General features: G+C 52.6%; 1 protein-coding gene across 5 annotated transcripts in view; it reads right to left on the reverse strand.

Moving 5' to 3' along the window:
* The window catches only part of AGAP1 (ArfGAP with GTPase domain, ankyrin repeat and PH domain 1), a 560,573-nt gene that overhangs the window by 416,711 nt on the left and 127,104 nt on the right, over window positions 1-16,758 (reverse strand). The window lies entirely within an intron of this gene.

Genomic DNA, 16,758 nt, shown 5'->3' on the forward strand with positions numbered 1-16,758 from the left:
GCAAGGCTGGGTCTCTAGCCCAGACAACTAGGGCAGCTCTGAGCTTCTTCACCTAGTTACGGTGGTGTCCTACGCTTGCCTCCTTTCAAAAATCACCACCAACCCCAGGCATGAAAAAGGATGGACCGAGGGGGGAATGATAAATAAAGCGGCCACGGCCAAACAACCCACAGGACTCACAATCTTTACTGACTCTCCCCTCCAGCGTCATCGCTGTTCCCCCAGGAGCGCTGCTAACACTTCTGTGATCTGCCTGGCAATGAACCAGCACAAGGCTTTCCAAATTTGGAAAAGGAGGTGCGTGACGCCTAACCTGCCAGCTCTGGGCACCACTGTGGGCGGATCTAGGGCAGCCTGAAAAGCCTCTGAACTACAAAGTCATATAACCACCTAAGACATGACTAGTTGGCTCCGCAACAGGTGATGGCGGAGCTGGGGTTCAGGTGCCATCCCTGGGTCCCTCTTCTCCTGTCACTCTGTCACAGCCACTCCACCCCAAGGGGGGCGGCCGGGAGAACCAGGGCACACACACCTGCCTCCTCAGCCCCAGTGGCCTTGTCCTTCACTGGCCTCCAGAGGCTCCTCCCACGGCCACACCCAGAGCTAGCGCTGTCCTACCATCCTCGCCTCCAACAGCTGTTCCTCTGCCCACAGCCCTCCATGCCGGCCAGCCTCTCCTTCCAGAACTGCGCCAAAGCGGTTATTTTAATGGAGCCTCTCCTTCCCGATCCTTCAGATCCTTCTGTATCCGGCAAAGGCCGAGACCTCTCATTGTCTACACCAGCCACGACCCTCCCAGCCCCTGGTGCCTCGGAGAACCCTGCTCCTGCGCTCCCCACAAAGGTGCGTCCATCCAAACTCCACCCCACTGGACCGACGCTGCTCACAAGGTGTCCACGGCCCGGCAGCACGTGGCGCCCACCCGACCCTCTGCATCTCCAGGAGGCTCTCGTGCAAGCTCAAGCGTGGAGGCACCGGGCCCACTGCAGATGCTCGCACAGCAGGAAGGGCTAGATGCCAGCATCCTGCAGCCCTGGGCTCCCACCCACCCTCCCCATTCCAACTTTCCGGGCCGACCGCCTTCCCTGAGAACGCCAGGGCACCAGGCCCTCTTACGAAGACTTCGGGCCAGCGTTCAGAGCGGCCTCACTCTTGACCCTCACAACCACACCCACGTCTCCCGCTCAGAGTTGGCAAACGGACCCTGTACCATCCATCACAATCGTGTCCTCTCCTTCGGCCAGGCCAGCCCATGAAAATGCTCAATTATCTCCCATTTAATAAGAAACGGGAACAAGAGCCTCTCCTCCATCTGCGTGCCCTTGGCCTCTGCCAACGTCCTCCCAACTCTCCTTCCTCCCTCCATTTCCCCATCCTCTTCATCCTCCCCCGGATTCCCAGAGCAGGCGGGCCTGGCTGCCCCACGCCCCGGCTTAGCCCGCTCTCGGGCAACCATCCTTTCTGCTGTGATCAGACTTTTAGGGCACAGTTCCGCTCAGACCCCCAGAGACTCGTGTCACCTGCAGAGGAAAATGCCCACTCCTGCACTGGTGCCCCAGGCCCCAGACAGCCCCCACTCGCCCCTGCAGTATACAGCCACCGGGGTGCCAGACTCCAAGGCCAAAATGATGCAAACCCCGTGTGACTTCGGGAAAGTGACCTAGAGTCTCTGCACCCAGTCTCACTTATGCAGTAAGGTGATATAATCACAGGGCAGATGTGACGACCAAATGTGATGAAACCACAGGGCAGATGTGACGGCCAAATGTGATGATGTCTGTGAAGCACCGGCCCCAGTGCCTAGAGCAAGCGTGTGCCGTCTGCATCCCCAGAGTCTTCCCTGTAACCCATCAAACTGCTTCCTAGTCCAGACTCACCCCCCCACCCAGTCTCACCACTGCCTCCTGCTGGGGCTGCAGGGTCAGCTACCTCCTCTCATCACTGGGGCCCGGGCTCAGGTGTCTGTGTGTGGCTTCCCCGCCACACACACCTGTGCACACCCCTTCTGGGTATCGATCACCCTGCTCTGACCTGACATTCGCCATTTACGTAACCACCTCCCCCAGAAGATCAGGGTTCTTGACATGGGGCCACCAACTTCACCGCTAAACCCCAGCCCTTACCAGCGTTCTGCTTAAGAAACGCTGCCCGATGGTTCACTTGATCAACCCAGGTGGCTGATCCAAGCTGAGTCCCGGAGGGGAGCAGCAGTGCCTTGGTCGGTCGTGTTACAGATATCGGCAGACGTCAGCTGAGTTGCTGGCCCCGCCCCACTCTGGGATGCCCCAGTTTATACAGCTACACCACAGGGCCACCCAACCCCCTCAGAGTTTATCTACAAAGTCTCCAGCGGTTAGGGAAAGACACGGCGAACAGGGTGATTCATGTCTTCCCCTGGCCACAGAACGCCTCAGCTGCAGCTCATCTTGGGTGGCTGCCCCCCGAGCAAAGGCGCCCCTCCCTTGGTGGAAAACAGGCAAACGTGATGGGGGGGGTGAGTTCCCAGAGCCTGACTGCCTGCGGGGAGTTCCCCCCCCCCCCAGCAGAAGCTGCATTTTAGGGAGGGGAGTGCTGGCCAGAGGGCAGACAGTCTGGAGCCTGGAGAAGGCCTTCCTTGGAGGGATCCCCTGGTAGGGCGCCTCCTTCCCCGCCCACCCCTCGGGCCTGGGCCACACCTACTATGCAAAAGGAGGCGGGAGGGGATTCGCCCAGGGGTCCCCAGCCATCGCGGGATGGGGGTGGTCAGCGGGGATTCCTCATACAGGGGCTCCCCGCCCAGCACTGGGCGTTTCCTGAGATAGAAGGAAATGCAGGCTACTGAGCCAGGTGCTTAGAACACCCTCGAAGAAATACAACGCCTGAAATAACTTAGAACTCTTTAAAGGGAGGCCACTAATGGGACCTCCCCCGGAGTTAATGCAAGGATCCAAAGGCTCTGGGCACCGGGCACTTCAGAAGTTCTCAAAATAATGGTTTTCGGACTTCCCTGGTGGCGCAGTGGTTGAGAGTCCGCCTGTCGATGCAGGGGACACGGGTTCGTGCCCCGGTCCGGGAAGATCCCCCATGCCGCAGAGCGGCTGGGCCCCTGAGCCATGGCCGCTGAGCCTGCGCGTCCGGAGCCTGTGCTCCGCAACGGGAGAGGCCGCGGCAGTGAGAGGCCCGCGTACCGAAAAAAGAAAAATATAATAATGGTTTTCCTCACTTTTCAGATGGCACATTCAGGGAAGCCGCCAGGAGCTGTGGAGGACCCACAGGGACGGCCACTCTGCAAATACCACATTGCTGCACCCGAGCCGTCCGAGAATCTCCAGAGAAGCGACAGCTGTCACTGGACATCTCTGGGTGCAAAAAACGGTGACCTAGGCAACAGAATGTTCATGCAAAAGACCTTTTTCCCAGGAAGACTGCTCTATGGAATTACAAGTTCACACCCAAGGAAATTCAATACTTGAGACGGCCATCCACAAAAACCACCGGCACACACCACTCCCCTGGAACTTGCCAGCGTTCACAGGCTGTCATCAAGCGAAGGGATGAACCGGGGCCTGCAGCCTGCTCACGCCACCTCCCCCAGGCTGTCGTGCAGGGGCCTGGCCCACTTCCTGTGGCCAGGCCAGGGGCGGGTCTCACTCGTGGCCAAGAATGAAGGGCCGCAGTGTGGCCATTCTTTGTAAGCCACACCTGCAAGGCGCTTTCAGTTTACCCACTCCCTTCCAGACAAGATGTAAAAAGGTATTTTACATCGATCGAAGATTCCCAGTTCCAAAGCCTACTGTGTGCGGCTCCGTCCTCCCAGAGGCTTAACCTTTGAGGCTTCGAAGACACCAGGCCACCAGCAGGGCAGGCAGGCCCACCCCCAAGCCAGCCCTTCTAGCACTTCCACCCAGACCCCCAAGGGGCCCGCTCCCCACCCGCCTGCAGCCCAGGCCTCCCCTCAGGGGGCCCCACAGGCTCAACCAGAGCAGCCCTGGGCTCCTCTTGCCGAAGTGGCCATGGCCAAGGCCAAGGCTGGAGGAGGGCAGGCCACGGCCAGGCTCAGCCAGAGGCCCTTCACAGACGCTTTGACACAGTTCATCCATTTTATTCCCCCAATGCCCCGATGAGGTGGGCACTGCTATTATCCCTAATTTTACAGACTTGGAAAGTAACTCACAGAGGGGTTGAAAAGGTGCCCTGGATCTCATTCCCGGTGTGCCCTGCCCCGACACCCTCCCCAAAGCACCGACTGCACCCAAGGGGTGAGGCCGAGCCCACAGAGGAAGGCTGGACTGGAAGTCAGGGTGGGGAGACAGGGTGAGAGTGCTTTGTGGAAGAGAGGGAACTTCATTTTGCTGTTGCAGGTGGTGCTGGGTAAAGAGGTAACAGACTTCAGAAGCAGGTAGGCAGAGGAAGTGACACACACACACACACACACACACGCACCCCTCACCCGGCTCCATGCGATGGGAAACTGAGAGTTCAAGGCAGCCTGGGGTAAAACAGGCTCCCATTTCACTTGAACCTCTAGGGACAAGGTACCAGTCCAGGGGTCAAGATTATCCCCAAATTCCTCCCTCAGGGCTGAGCAAAGCCCTAGGCTCCCTCCCCTTCCCCGTACAGGCTTTGAGAGGGCTTCCGCCTCCAGCCAGATTCCAGGGCAACCCTCCCAGGAAAACCTAACGGCCCCAAATCACCAACCCACTGCCCAGTCCACCTGCTGAGCCCGCCCCCTCCAGGAGAGCCCCCTCCGGCCCCCTTGAAACCTGCCCCCTGCCCCCCACCCTGTGTGCCCCCAGGGCCCTGTCACCCCTGGTCCCAGCCCCTGACCTCAACCCTGGAAGGCAGCAAGCAAGTCTGTCAATTGCAGTCCTCCCTTCCCTAAAGAGGAAGTACTCACTTACGAAGCCATAAATTCTTAGCATCAGACATACTCCGCATACAATTAGATCAGGACCACGGCATGGGCATCAGGAAAACTGCCCATCCCCCAGGGGATCCAGACCTTTCGCGGTTTCGTCAACTCAGCTCCTCCAAGCGTTATATTAGCAGCGTTATTTCTAAAGCAAAATCTCGTCATTTCTAGTAACAGAAGAGATTTATTTTGCTAACAGAAAACAGTGTGCACAGAGAAGCAGAAATGATTTCCAAAAGGATTAAAAAGGGTAAAGGAAAATGTCCATAAATGATTAATTGGCTACCAAGGTTTTAATGACCTTGCTGACCAAGACCAACAGTTTGACGTTCATAATGGCGTTGAAACATCACTGCACTTGTCTGCTTGGGCTGCTGTCACAAAGTATCAGACCCAGGGGTTTAAACCACAGAAATCGTGTTTTCTCGCAGCTCTGGAGGTTAAAAGTCTGAAGTCAGGTGTCGGCAGGGGTGAGTTCCCCCTCCATGGCTTGTAGGTGGTGTTTCCTCCCTGTGTCTCCACATCGGCTTCCCTCTGTGCCTGTGTCCTAATCTCCTCTTGTAATATAGGACGCCAGTCCTATTAGATTAGGGTCCATCTTAGTGCCCTTATTTTAACTTAATAACCTCTTTAAAGGCCCTGTCTCCAAATACAGTCATAGTTTGAGGTACTGGGGGTTAGGGCTTCACAGCTCATGGCATCTTCCAGATGGCATCATGGTTTAACCAATAACAACAGAACTTCTTAAAGGAAGGGGTGCATTCAATATCTAATAGTCCCATTTGGATTTACAAAAGGCATTTTTCGCAGTAAAAACTCCAAGCAAGCCCGACATCAACAAGGTGCTGCCATGCTCAGCTCAGCTCCCGAGCTCCCCAGGCCCCAACGGGAGTAACAGTCACTAGTTGGTGAAACTCAGGACAGAGAGAAACTCAGCTTTTTCTGGGGGAAGCCGAGTCTCACCCCCGCCAGGCTCACTGCCATCCTCTTGGGGAAACCTGGAAAATTCACAGCACATGTGTGGGCTGGGATCCGTCTTGACTCTCATTTCTACCTTGTCATGGACGTTACTGGATTCCTTGAAAACCAGGCGTGTCTTGCTCAAATATTAAACCAAAACCCATGTGTATGGTCAGCAGTTTCAACTAAAGACCCCTGGCACACAGCGGAATGCAATGCTTCTCCGTTTCCTTTGTAGATCTTATGTTCAGACTGCGTTGTTCGCTAGGCATAAAGCAAGATTTTAGGCTTAAAATCTTTCGTCTTTCTTTTTTTAAAGTAGCCCTAAGAACAAGTACGTGAGGACTGTCCGGCCAAAGAGGTGTGTCACGTTCAAACCCGAGCCTCCGCAGTGGTAGTAAGGCGCCAGGATAAATGAAAGCAATATTCTCTCCCGCCTGGTGTCCCCATCAGCCAGCAGCAGGCATGACCTACCCCCCAGGCCAGTGGGAATGGGCTGTGGTCTGGCGGTAAAGGACGACTCCTGTGTCCTCACGGGGAAGGGGACATGCAGTGGACGGCCTTCCCAGACAAGACGCTTTCTTCCCTTGTCTGACTGAGCCTGTGCAGCCCTGCTAGTTACTTACTGGAAGGTTCAAAGCCCCAACCGCCTTGCCTTCCTCTGCACTGCCCCCTCTGATCCAACAGAGGTTCGCCCACAGCACGCAGGACAGAGTCTCACTGGGGGGATAAAAAGGAGGCTGGAAATCTCCACTGAACAAATTTAAACATGAATAAATCATACTTTCTGGAAAAAATATATATATATGGTTAAGTTAGATTACTTCCCACGAAGTAAGGGATTCTGCTCCAAGGCGACCCACAGAGCAACAGGGGAGCCACCTGCTTCTCTCCAAGGTAACTGCTCCACTCAGGGTGTGGCTCACACACAGCCTGGCTTGAGAAACACCTTGTTATTAGCTGGTCAGATAAAAGCACTCAGCAGGGTCTGCTCTCTCCATCTGCTTTCACTCTGGAGGTCGAGGGCAGGGAGTGTAACACTGGTGAAATAAAGGGATGACGATCAAGAGGAAAGTGAGGTGAGCCTGGGAGGCTTCTGGACGCCTAATTAATTCCATGTCCTCAATTCCAGCATGAATTAATTTTCCAAGCATATGTATGTCTGCCTTTAAATCTATGCTGACCTTGGGTGGAATGCACAAAGGTTTCTGTTATCACGCAACTCAGGAAACAAACAAACAAACAAAAACAACCTGCGGATCCCTCTGGGTACAGTAATTAATATTCCTTATTCATGAAAGAGCTTTGTTTGAAAATATATGATTCAATCAGAAAGTCATTTTCTTTCCAAGTTTGCTGGGTCTCCTATATGAATGCAAATCATAGTGACAAAGACACAACATAAAGACCGAAAACTGCACTGCTTACTCCTTATAATGTTTAAATTTGGTCCAGATAGAGCCATGAGAAGCAACTCAGAGAATCTGATAGAATACGTTGGATATTCTTATTCTCATTTTCTTGAGACGATCTGCCTTCATGAAAATAAAGCAGAGACCCATGATGGAGCCTTTTCAGATGAAATTATCGTCAAGCGCTGTCACGTGGGACGAGAAGAGACAGTCTAAAAAGTCCTGCGGGTTAGGACTGGAGCACGTCAACTTTAGGACTGGCCAAAGGGGACCACTGACCACCAATATATAGTTCCTGTCACTTGAAATGTGTCACTGTCCTGGGATCACTTCATCTCCACTAAACCCATACGCGGACGTCTGTGGATGACCTTGGACTGGGTGAACCACGCTTTACTCTGGTCTCTACCTTCGGACAGTGATGCCGTGCCCATTAGATTTTCTCTGGTCATCATTCAATCAGCAGTATCCGTGATGCAGAATATTGTGCCCTTTTTCAATCTGTCATATATCAAAATATTCAATTGGAAAGTCTGTTTCCTTCATCTTGCTATTGTTGTTACATAGTTAAGCAGTCCCAGCTGTCCAGGAAATACCACCGCAATGAACACATTATTGGGCAAAGAAGAATGAATGGAGGTTGCTGACAACCATTCCCCCGGCTACAAAGAGGCCAGGAAAAAAAGTGCCCGCGTTACATGAAATACACAGTTATGAATAAAATCCCTCCGCTGACCTCCTCGCAGGCCAGACTGAAATAAGCAGCTGGAGGACACTGATTATAATCTCCTCTCAGTACCGGTAAGATGTTTCTTCTGGTTCTTTATCTGTATTTTCTAAACTTGACATGTACTGCTTTTCATAAGAAAGGCTATTTTTAATGTTTAAACTTGGGCTGAGGCTGGCTTTCAATAATTTTGTTTATGCTCTCAGCGAGACAATGACTTTAAAACCCATCTTTACATCTCTCTCCTCAAGCTGACCACCTTTAAATCCTGAATGTTTCCCCTTTACTACTTAATCCATCCGATAATAAACAAAGTTGGGACAAATCAGGCAGAAGAGAGCAGTGAACCTACGCACTATTCTGTATGTAGCAAAGCAAGAGGGGGCCCCCCACCCCCACCCCCCGCACAATGGCTGGGTACCATTTCCTCCCTTCAAGAGGAGGAAACGGGCTTTGGGAGGTCAAGGACTTGCCCCAGGCCAGACAGCTAAGGAGGGATGACAGTTAAGGGATTCCTGGCGAGGTCAGCTGACTACAAAGCCAGGCCCTTTTCCTTCCCGGTGCTGTGCTGCCTTCCCACCCTTGCTGATCACTGGAAGCACAGGTATTGCTATCTTTCACACTTTTGTTTATCTCCAGCGCTGAGCCCTCTTCCCCAAGGTTTCAGCAATGTCTGTGCAATAAAGTTTTGAAATCTCCTGTGTTCACATGCACAGCCCTCCTCCAGCTGTCCCCTTAAGGTGTAATCAATGTCGTCACCCCACAGACATATGTGACCAGGGAATTTGCTTAGGGCAGTTCCTCAAGGGTGAGTGAACCAACGCGGAGAGGGTAGGAGAAGAGTCTCAAGACGTAGGAACCCAGCAGGTGGGTGGGCAGAACCTCAGTGGGTGGTGGACAGAGGCTGGAGCGCGACCAGGTGGCCTCGGTGGGGTCCCCCGATAAACCTGGAAGCCAGGCCCAGCCACCCGGGGTCGGGTCGCCTGCTCCAGAGGGACACACTTGCGGCATCCCTCCCCATGCCTTCGGAAAGGCTGTCAGCTGGCCTCCTGCCCAGTCCATGTGTGTCTTCAAATGAACGCAGGCCGACCCTCCTGGTATGACCCACGGTTGGCATCATCCTGTATTTCTCCCTCGGTTAAATAGCCACTACAAAGCTGAGCTCAAAACCAGAGAGGTGCCCCAAACCCTAAGCATTTCCTACTAGAAGACACTTTGTGTGATGTAAGGCTAATTTGCATCAAGAGAAGACATTTTCATCGACGGTACTTGCCTTACCCCTTCCATCACTGTAGGCTACCTTATATCCTTTTTGGAACACGACAGGGTAGAAATACATGTTACTCCATCAATTGTTGTGAAAATCTCTTTAATTTCTTTAGCTTAGATTCCTAGAAGCGTAATTCCTGGGTCAAAGTGTACAAACCATTTATCCATTCACATTTCCAAACTGCTTTCTAGAAAGGGTAAATTATTTCGACTGCCCCGTCATTATTTGGGGGCCTCAGTGTTGCCCTCTCCCTTCCCACCCGACAGACAGGCTTCTTTGGGCCACCGTCCAGCCCATCCCCACAACACGGCCACAGGAATGGATACCTCTGTGCCACTGTCACCGCTGGTTTTAATCTTCGCTTGTTTGCTCAAACAATGGCATCTCAGCTTAACTGGGTTTCGTTCATTTACCTACGGGAATCTTCATGTTCATTAGTATGAGCTCTTTAAACATCAGGAACAGCCACTTGTCTGTAACATTCAGCGCAAGTATGTTTTCCGTAACGTGTCAAAATGGAGATCAGAGGACATCAAAAAAGATTTTCAAGAATACTGCTATGCAGACATCAGAGCATAGTTTTCTCGATGGTACCAGATCTCCCTCCCGGTTGGCACTGCCCACAGAGCGGCAGTCCATCTTGTCTCTATATTGGCTGTTCTTAATTAAGGCTGCCAACAGTCACAGAGGCTGGGGTTCTTCTGAGGAGCATGCTAGCTCTTCCCACAAAACGTTCCTTGATAAGTCTTTCTAGACTTTTAGCCGCAGTTGAAAGCTAAACTCACAGGTCTGTAATTTGCAGAAACCACATTTTTGTTTTCTACTCTGAAAACGGGTACTTTTTTCACGTTGAATTTTCTGTGCCCTATTTGCCAGGTGTTCTTCAGAACAGCAGGGTGGGAGGGGGAGGGTAATCTCATTTACAAGAATCCCCCGGACCTCAGAAGTTATGCAAGCCGTAGCACAGGTGTCCAGTTTTATGTCCTTTCTTCTCTGCTGTGTCCCCAGTGCCTAGAACTGCCATGGAGAACAACTAACTAACAATAACGGATGGAGGGAGTGGGGGAGGGGAGTGAAAGAATAAACCCACCCAGCCCCCAGAGCAGCAAGGGGCTCCCTCACACTCCCTTCACTCCTCCTGGGTCGGATCAATGCTTACTTTCATCTTTTCCATCCAAAGCTCACTCTCCAATCAAAAACACATTTTTCTGGGCTTCCCTGGTGGCGCAGTGGTTGGGAGTCCGCCTGCCGATGCAGGGCACGCGGGTTCGTGCCCCGGTCCGGGAAGATCCCACATGCCGCGGAGCGGCTGGGCCCGTGAGCCGTGGCCGCTGAGCCTGCGCGTCCGGAGCCTGTGCTCCACAACGCGAGAGGCCACAGCGGTGAGACGCCCGCGTGTTGCAAAAACAAAACAAAACAAAAAAACAAACACATTTTTCTGATCGTCCACCAACATGGTCATGGAGTTTGATTTACTGAATTCTGTTGCCTCGGCAACTCCACATGTTAACTGGAGCTAGAAATTAAAAAGCCACTACGTTGATGTAAAAGGCACTCCAGCGTAAATGATAAGAGAAGCCAGCTCCCGATCTAAGTGAAGAGCTGAAGTGCTTCTAACTGATTTCATCTCCATCAACCTCATGACACCCAGGCACAGCCCAGACCCTTAAGATAGTGACACCTGATACACTGCATACGCCATCGCGCCCTTTAAAATCCAATGCTCCCTGCTTGGCGTGTGGTCCCCGGACCAGCAGCATCGACAGAGAATGTGGCATGAGTGTTAGAAATGCAGACTCTCAGGCCTCACCCGAGACCTTCTAAATCAGAATCTCTGGGGGTGGGGCCCGGGAATCTGTCTCAAGAAGATTGCTTCTTAAGCATCTCTATTCAAATGTGCAAAGCGCTGCTCCAGGACACAGAGGGCTGATGTCCTTTCTGACATTTCTGATGTAACAGCCCATTTTAGATAAACACTTTAGCAAATGTCTTAAAACGACTGATTTAGTAAAACGCCAGATGTTCTATTTCCCCACCCTTTCTTATTTCCCCTGAATTCTGAAAGAATGGTACGGCATTGAAGGATCATTAAAGTCACACATTTTTAAAAGACATATAACAAGTGTGAAAGGCTTTTAAAGCATGACAAAGTCAATGATGGAATAATGGAAAAATTAAAAATCTCCTGGAAGTAGAGGCAGAACTGCACCCAAAATGTCTCTAGGACTTATTCTGTAATAGGAAAATAAATGTCTCCTGTAGCCTCACTCCCTATTTTAGAGGAAACTGCCCTTCCCCTCCGCCCCACAAAGTCCTCTGGGTCCTGGAGCTCTCTGCCCAGTGACCACACCCACCTCCCTCCTGGGGCCCGCCTCCTCCAGGGAGCCCCCTGCCCATCCCTAAACAGCAACACAACTAAATTCCGGTACATGTCAACGGTTTTTAAATAAGCTTTCTGGAAATGTCTAACCACCCTCCTTTGGGACCCTCACGAAGTCACACCATTCTGAGTCCTCCAAGATGCAATCAGAGGAGCCACTGTACTGACAGCATCAGCAGGGTGACCACAGTTGGGCCAACGATAATCCTGATGAAAGTTAATGTGCAGGTGCTCAAAGCACCACGGGCACCTGGGCTTGCGCATTTTAGATCTGATCACTGCCCCCAACAACTTCTGGAGGTGGACACCATTATCCCTCTCCTTTTTCTAAATAAAGGGCTAGAGACTTGGAGGGGAATCACTCAGTCACACAGCAAGCAGTGTGCAGGAAGGGAAGGCGCAGAAATCTGAACCCAGTTCAGCCTGATTCCAAAACGCTTGGTCCTGATTTAAGAGATGGAGAAACAGTAGGAGGGGCGGAGGGTGTTCTGCAGGGAGCTGCCGGGACCAACCCATCCTTCCCCACTATGGCTCTAGCGTGGGGTGCGAGAGGGGTGCCCTGCTTCTCACATCCTGGGAACCGAGCCCCACAGCTGCGGTTCTGCGGTGGCCTCTGCTCCTGTCTTCGTATGGCTTTAACTTTATGGCAACAGCAACTACAAGATGGCATCACCCTGAAGAGGAGGAACCGTTTTTCAGGCTGTGGCTGGATTCACCACGGACATGGAAACCCTCTCTCCAGGGAGATAACCACTCAGGCGAAGTACCCTTGCTGCTGGCCTCCTGGAACCGCCGACTTCAGGCACTTTAACTGAGACAAGTTTGACATTGTCGCCTGCAGACTCCTCAAGGGTTCTCATTACACAGTTCTCCATATGAAGTGGGATGGAGCTGGCCCGTCCGTGGCCCATCAGAGGCCCAGATGCAGGGCCACTGCGTTGTCACAATTTCATGACCCACCCTTAACCTAAGGGCTGAAGGTCAAAAAAGAAACCAAAGCTCACTGCCCTGGGGGGCACAGGAAGCAGAGGGGCAGGAGGCTGGGGGCAACCAAGCAGTTGGGGGAAGACAGAAAGAAGAGATGGGAGTGGCACCGTGCCCACCGGATGGACACACCCACGGCCAAAGCTCCTCAACACTGGCCCACAATCGTGCAGGGCTTTCTAAGAACAGAGGAGGGTGAGGGTCAAGAGAAGAAGGCACTTGTGCTAATCTCAGTCACCCCAGTACTCTCGACCTTCGTGTATGGTTGTGTTTGGGGGTGGGGAGGCTGCATTAACTAAAAGATTTAATTTTTCTGAATGGGAACCATCTGCTCTAATCCAGACTGACGGGGAAGCGGTGGCTGTGTGGTCCATGATGCAGACAAGGAGGGGGAACCACCAGGTCCCACCTGGGCCCCCATGAACTGGTCAGCCATGAGCCTGGACCATAAAGTGATGATGAGACTAAAACGTTCACGGAAGTTCATTCCAGACCTCAAATTCTACCATTTTTTAAAGAACTTTATTGAAGTAGAGTTGATTTACAGTGTTGTGTTAATTTCTGCTGTACAGTAAAGTGATTCAGTTATACATATATACACATTCCTTGTTAATATTCTTTTCCATTATGGTTTATCACAGGATATTGAATATAGTTCCCTGTGCTATACAGTAGGTCCTTGTTTTTATCTATTCTATATATAATAGTTTGCATCTGCTAATCCCAAACTCCCAATCTTTCCCTCGCCCAAATTCTACCATGTTAACATCAGAATTCCTCTCGTAGGCCACTACAAGTGATTCCTCAACTGAAAACCTCGATGAAGTTCACAGGCCTCTGTCTGATCTGAAATATTCAGGTTACTCAGGTGCCCTCAGGTAAACATTTTTCTCCCTCCTGCTCAGCAAATCACTGAAATACGATAAGGGTTGACCCGTGATCAGTTGTCAAGATGATAAACTCATCTGCATGCAGTTGTGACCAAACATTTAACTAGCATCTTAAAAAGCAAACAGAAAGCCACCCTCTGTGTCACCGGGCACTCCTCACTGTCAGGACACAGACCCCCGAGTCGACTTTCCAGAACAAGGATGACCTTGCTCCCCTGACCTCCTTCACGCTGGCTACATCTATCTGCGTGAGCAACTCCAGCCCACCTTTTCTTTTATGTACAGTTAATTATTTTTCTGCTTTAATGCTACCTTCTTGTCCTAGGGCAGCACACAGCTGTAAGATCAGGAGCCCCCTATCTGGACGGTGTTGCCCCCTTTACACTTAAATGTGTTCTACGAAAGCCATTCTTAAAAGAGAGCAAAGCTGCTGCACTACCAGAACTATTTTTGTGTATAAGTCAGGACATCAAGCGCTGGGCTCTCTCCAACCAGAGCTCACGGCGTACCAGGGGACAGGACTCCAGCCAGTGGGCCTCACGGCCACAGTCCACTGTGCTGTATTTCGGTCACGTCTCAAATCCCAGAGCCTGTTTAGCCAGCTTCTCAGAGATTGTCTCCTGGTCTGAGTGCCTGACTCCGCTTTGCCTCGTGCTTATTCGATGTGGACGTTTGAATGATTCCCTCCACATGGAGAGGCTATTGTTGATCTCCCGCCCAGGGGATTAAGAGTCTGCAAGTGAACTGTTTATCCCAGGGCAGAGAATGAGGACGAGCTACTCTCAGATAAACGGGGCCTCAGACTTCCCTGGTGGCGCAGTGGTTAAGAATCCGCCTGCCAATGCAGGGGACACAGGTTAGATCCCTGGTCCGGAAAGATCCCACATGCCGCGGAGCAACTAAGCCCATGCGCTACAAATACTGAGCCTGCACTCTAGATCCCGCGAGCCACAACTACCGAGCCGGCGTGCCACAACTACTGCAGCCTGTGTGCCTAGAGCCTGCGAGCCACAACTACTGAGCCCGCGTGCCATAACTACTGAAGCCCACGTGCCTAGAGCCCGTGCTCCGCAACAAGAGAAGCCACCACAGTGAGGAGCCGGCGCACCACAACGATGAGTAGCCCCCGCTCGCCGCAACTAGAGAAAGCCCGCGCGCAGCAATGAAGACCCAACGCAGCCAAAATAAAAAAAGGGGGGCCTCCCCTGTGGTCAACTCCCTGGAAACGCCTGTGTGAGCACCAGCGAGTACAAGAGAGAAACATCAACAAGAACGCTCCCAGGAAGTCCCCAGGGACGGGGACACACACACACACACACACACACACACACACACACACACGGTGAACATGCCATGTGACAGCAACGGGCTCTGCTCCCCTCCAGTTCCCCCTCCAGATTATCTAATGGGGAAGAAATCTGACTGCTCTTCCAGACTTCCTTCTCCCAGCCTCCCATCCCGCTTCCAAGGAGGTCATCCAGGGCTTCTCGACCACCTGCAGCGGAAGCAACGCGGAGAATCCCAAGACGTCTGCAGGGCTGACTCTGCATGGTCAGAAAGCCGCCCGTCTCCAGAATGGGAAGGCTGCCCTGAAATCTGGCACCCCGCTTTGTGGCTCGGGGAGCCCCCGTCCCGCTGGTCCCAGGCCTCCTCCACCACGGGGGCACCAGACAAGGGGCTCTGTCACCTGCTTCCTTTGATCAGATCATCTGTTTCTCTCCGAGAAAGATCCCAGGATGTGGAAGACCCAAATGCACGTGCTGGCTCAGATACTGGGGACCCCATAGAGACAGCATGACTGGGGGGGCGGGGGACAAGCCGTTCTTGACAAAGTCTATTTCTGAGTTATGTTTCAACAGTGAACTTGTCAATTGCTGGCTTCCTATCCAAAGAAAAGGAAGGAGAATTGTGCTCAGACCAATACGCAAGATAATCCGATCTCCAGGGTCCCGCAGATGGATAAGGTAAATTGCTAAGGGCTCCCCAGCGGAGATGCTGTGGGTCTTACTGGGCAACGCTGAACAAGGAGACATCCATCTGTGTCACACAGAGAGGGTTTCCAGTTCCTTCCATTCCCCCGTTCACTACGATCACTCCCCCCCGACAAACACAATTAAAAGAAACGTTAAAGGTCATGAAAGGGGAAAGCCCTTCCAAGAAAGCACGTATTCACCGGCCTCCCCTTCCCCAGCAGGGCGGCAGCAGGAGAAGATGGTTGTTGCTACGGTACAGTCCAACTCTGTGTCTTTCCCAATCCTCCTGAGGCAATCTGCTGCGAAAACTGATCCCAAGTCACTTTTTCTCCATCTAAAAGCGAGAATGAGTCTGCACTTCCTCGTGAACAGAGCCTTCTGCTGCCACGTGACTTCCTGAGCCCAAAGGAGCCTGTGGCCAGAGGCCCTTCACCTCCCAGCATACCGCCTTCGCGGGTGGGTCTGTCTTTGGACAGCTGGGCCCTGTGGACGTCTCTGCTGACAGCTGTTAGGACACAGGGAGGGAGCGGGGAGAGGGCCTGCGGGGACCGTCCCTGCAGAGAACTGCAGAAGGCCCCTTGCCACCTCTGACCCAGGCCATCACTGCCTGCGGCCATAGCCCGGAGGGCCCAGGAAGGTTGGGGGGTGGGGGAGTGTGCGAAGACTCCAGCCTCACGTTTCTTTGGAAATGCTCCCCGTTAAACGCCCCAGACCTCAGTGACGAAAGAAATGCACACTTGAGCATCAATCCCATCGTACATGCAACGAGCCAGTGGGACTTAGGAGAGGAACCCCTGGTAGGAGGAAGGCTGAGCTGAGCGGGGGAGGGGCACACAAACTGAGGATGGGGACACTTTGGGACGACCCCTGGGAATTATCGGAAAACCACAGGGCCATGTGTCACCTGAGCCCCAGGAAGCCACGCGGGGACTTCAGGCTGAGCAGAGACTCAGGGTGCAAGGAGATGACGGAAGAAATGGCTGATCAATAGAGAACAACCTAATGGTCACCGAAAAGGAATCAACACAAACAGATACACAGACAGACAGAGGAAGGCATGTTTGAGAGAACCCTGTGCCACTGTCGAAAGGGTAAGGGTCAAGGCCGAGCAGTGCTGTAGAAGAGCCGGTGACCACTTCTCCGCAGCATCACCCTAAGGTCATCTCTGCACACAGAAGACCAAGGCTGGAGGAGGACGTGGGAAAACGAACGCAGGGCATCTGTCGGGTTGGTGAAACCAGACTGGGGCAATCGTTCTTTAATGATCATCT

Source organism: Globicephala melas, chromosome 7 (assembly GCF_963455315.2).
Source record: "Globicephala melas chromosome 7, mGloMel1.2, whole genome shotgun sequence".
Lineage (NCBI taxonomy): Eukaryota > Metazoa > Chordata > Mammalia > Artiodactyla > Delphinidae > Globicephala > Globicephala melas.